This window comes from Magnolia sinica, chromosome 9 (assembly GCF_029962835.1).
Source record: "Magnolia sinica isolate HGM2019 chromosome 9, MsV1, whole genome shotgun sequence".
Classification (NCBI taxonomy): domain Eukaryota; kingdom Viridiplantae; phylum Streptophyta; class Magnoliopsida; order Magnoliales; family Magnoliaceae; genus Magnolia; species Magnolia sinica.
Window position 1 is genome coordinate 61,719,070 of NC_080581.1, and position 4,488 is coordinate 61,723,557.

Genomic DNA, 4,488 nt, shown 5'->3' on the forward strand with positions numbered 1-4,488 from the left:
AGTACCACTGAGTTGGCCACTCATTCCCACCTTAGGACGGTATTTTAAAACACCACCCAGACTCTGGTTTAGATGCAGGTGATGATGAAGTCTATGCGACGAGGTTGGACTTCTTAAACGAGGAGGAAGAATTCTCCTACGTTCAGCCCACAGGCGGGTCTATGTAGACCTCGTGTTGATTCGATGGGATTATAGGGACTTATGGATTAGTTGAACGCTTTACATTTTAATATTTTGTCTATTCTGAAATGATATATGTATATATTCAGCCCGGTTACATACTCATACTCTGGAGTTTGTGAACTACTTTCATATTTAGATACTTGTGCTTCAGACTTCTGTTGCTTAATTACATTATTTCTGAAGTATAATATGCGGTTTTAGTATAATCCCACTCATGTGTAATGCATTGATATGGATGACATCTAAACATCATTATCCATGTTGCATAAGTGATGCGTTGGACCTCGAGAGTAGAGCTTTGCGCGACCCTCGAAATTCAGGGCGTTACATGCATAGAATGAAATCAGTAATTAATCATGTACATAGGGGACATGCAGTGGAATTTTTCTATTTGTTTCAGAATTTAGGGAATGTTTCATAATTTTATGCTTATAAATAACAGGAATTAAGGCAATGTAAGGATCTTAGGCGATTGAGAGCCCAAGTTCCCCCCAAATCAAAAAACGTTCGAAACAACACTCTTATTCCACAATTAACATACATACAACTGACATGCAAGCAAATTCTACACTCATAATCACTAATTTCGGCCTAGATTTGATAAACGGCCCCCTATAACTAATGGTCCACACCTAGGAGTTGCCGAAGACTCGTGGAGTAGCTTTTGGGGTGTCAACCTCGTGGGTTGACACGTCAAAGCCTGTGTCACATGGATTTGTATGTTAGGACACATGCATGTGGCTCATATTGCTAGAATTAGGGAGATGATAGGGTGGTTACCTTTTTAGATGGTAGCAAATCCCCTCTTCTGGAGGCAGAGATGTGGTTTCCGACGTGAGGTCGTGATAGAAGAGAGAATTCTCTCAATTCCCACCCTTTGAGCTCTCTCTCTCTTTCCTTTGCTGGAAAATTCATATGAGAGGGTGGGAGAGGATTTTAAGAGCTTATATAGCCTAGAAGTTATAGGTTTAGGTTTAGGTTTAGGTATAGGCTTAGGTTATAGGTTATAGGTTATACGTTTAGGTTAAGGTTTAGGAATTCGGGTTCGGGTTTGGGTTTGGGTTTGGGTTTAGGTTATAGGTTTTGGTTTAGGTTATAGGTTATAGGTTTAAGTTAAGGTTTAGGTGTAGGTTATGGGTTTTGGGATTTGAGAATAGGTATAGGTTATAAGTATAGGTTTATGTTGGGTTATAGGTTAAGGTTTAGGGATTTGAGAATACATTTAGGTTTTAGGTTTAGGTTTAGGTTTAGGTTTAGGTTATAGGTTAAGGTTAAGGTTTAGGTTTAGGTTAAGGTTGTAAGTTTAGGTTAAGGTTGCAAGTATATGTTATAGGTTAAGGTTAAGGTTTAGGTTTTGGCTCTAAGTATAGGTTTTGGGATTTAAGAATAGGTTTAGGTTAAGGTTGTAAGATTAAGTTAAGGTTATATGTTATAGGTTTAGGTCAAGGTTTAGGTTTAGGTTTAGGTTATAGGTTATACGCATAGGTTTACGTTTAGGTTAAGGTCTAGGTTTAGGTTATAGGAGTAGGTTTTGGGATTTGAGAATAGGTTTAGGCTAAGGTTATAAGTTTAGGTTAAGGTTATAAGTTTAGGTTATAGGTTTAGGTTAAGGTTTAGGTTTAAGTTTAGGTTATAGGTTATAAGTATAGGTTTATGTTTAGGTTAAGGTTTAGGTTTAGGTTATAGGTATAGGTTTTAGGATTTGAGAATAGGTTTAGGTTAAGGTTATCGGATATAGGTTAAGGTCAGGGTTTAGGTTATAGATTTAGGTTCAAGTTATAAGTGTAGGTTATAGGTTTTGGGAATTGAGAATAGGTTATAGGTTATAGGTTTAGGGTGTGATTTAGGTTAAAGTTGTGGTCCTTGCAAATATAGATATAAACACGGCCTGCTCCAATTGGTCAGGCCTCTCCAATGTTGTCCATAGGAAATGGACAGCTTCATCATGGTCATAACAGCGGTTACCATCTTCCAGGGACCCCTGCTCAACATCCGGATAGCTCTGACACACATCTGGGTCTACTCCATTAATTTCGAGCAAATACAGATATAAACACGGCCTGCTCCAATTGGTCAGGCCCCTCCAATGCTGTCCATATGAAATGGATAGCTTCATCATAGTCATAACAGCGGTTCTCATCTTCCAGGGACCCCCACTCAACATCCGGATAGCTCCAACGTACATCCGGGTCTACTCCATTAATTTCAAGCAAATACAGATATAAACACGGCCTGCTCCAATTGGCCAGGCCCCTCCAATGTTGTCCATAGGAAATAAACAGCTTCATCATGGTCATAACAACGGATCCCATCTTCCAGGGACCCCCGCTCAACATCCGGATAGCTTTGATGCACATCTGGGTCTACTCCATCAATTTTGAGCAAATACATAAACACGGCCTGGCCATTTCCAATATTGTCCATAGGAAATGGACAGCTTCATCATGGTCATAACAGCGGTTCCCACCTTCCAGGGACCCCTGCTCAACATCCGAATAGCTCCAACGCACATCCGGGTCTACTTCATTAATTTCAAGCAAATACAGATATAAACACGGCCTGCTCCAATTGGCCAGACCCCTCCAATGCTGTTCATAGGAAATGGACAGCTTCATCATGGTCATAACAACGGATCCCATCTTCCAGGGACCCCTGCTCAACATCCGGATAGCTCTGACGCACATCTGGGTCTGTTCCATCAATTTCGAGTAAATACATAAACACAGCCTAGCCATTTCCAATGCCGTCTATAGGAAATGGACAACTTCATCATGGTCATAACAGCAGTTCCCACCTTTCAGGGACCCTCGCTCAACATCCGGATAGCTCCGACACACATCTAGATCTGCTCCATCAATTTCAAGCTAATACATTTAAAAACAACATAAAAGGTAAGTAAAGCAAGAAACATCCATATGAAGATATTGAGGGGAATTACTAGTGTATCTATATTCCTTCTATGTACTAGGTTGATTTTGGGTTGATTATGACTAAGATGTTGATATAATATTATATGTGATGAGGGTTGCATTACTAGTGTATCTATATTCCTTCAAAGCAATCACTTGGACAGTTATGGATCACCAAATGGCAGGCCAACACATGTACAATTTGTTGGTCCTAGTAAAATTAGTTGACTGAATATTGTGTATTTCCTTTATTCAAAATGGTGTCCATTAAAAGCCAAGCCATTAACACCCTATAAGGAGATTGAGGACTAGGGTGTAGGTTAGACAGATAAAATTGAAAAGCATCCATACAAAAGTGATAGTTCTCATTTCACAGGTAGAACTTCAAGCAATACCTTGGGCTTTTCTAATCCGTGTTGTAATTTCAAGAACTCATCCTTTGTCAAATGATTACCTACAACATTGCCAAAATAGAGCCAAGTCATTGTGAAATAAGCATGCTAAAATATCTGAAACTTATTATGAGCAGGCCTAGTCTATCATCAGGAGTAGGGAACTCGAACTTGTAGCTGCACATCGAAAAATGAGTAAAGGTCATTAGCCATCATGAAGCTAAAATAAAGACCAAATGAAGAGAGGCATTTTAAAAATTCTCAAGGACTGGGGTGTAGATTAAATCATACACATATTTACAGGAATCTTTAGAACAAAGATGGCAAGAGTGGCCCACACAAGAACTAACCCAAGTAATACATATTACTCAGTTCAACTTTAAATGTTAAATAGCAGTATAACATTGTTGGGTTTCAATATAACTAATTTTTTATTTCAAATTTCAGCTGGATTAGTGTTGGGGTCCACTTGAGCTTTGGATTTAACTCGCTCTTTGGAAATTGTCCTAAAATGATCTCTTCAAATGGAAGGAAGGTGTGGATAAACGGCTAATTGTCTTAAATGTAGCACATATACAGTGATTAGAATTTTTGGTCTGGTGGGCCATAGATGCCCTAATTGCCTGATATGTATAATTTTTTTACTTAAGGAAGCTGTTGGTGATTTTCTTAAGGACTGACTTGACCTGATGATCTTTACAAAATCTCATTCTATGTGAACGGGGCTTTGGTGGATCCTTGACTATGAGGCATGGTGGGCCCCACAGTCAGGGATCCACCTAATCCATGTCCATTCTCTGTGCATCTTTTTCTTTGAGGAAGTTGCTGATGATTTTCTTGTAGTATGGCTTGCCGAAAGGACGTGTTTTACGCTTGACTTGCCGACCTTTGCATGAAAGAATATTAAAAATAAAATTAAAAAAAATAATTGAAAAACTCCCTTCCTGTCTAGGTACATAAACAGCTAAAATTTATGGTGCCAGTGGGACCAGTCTTCACCGTAT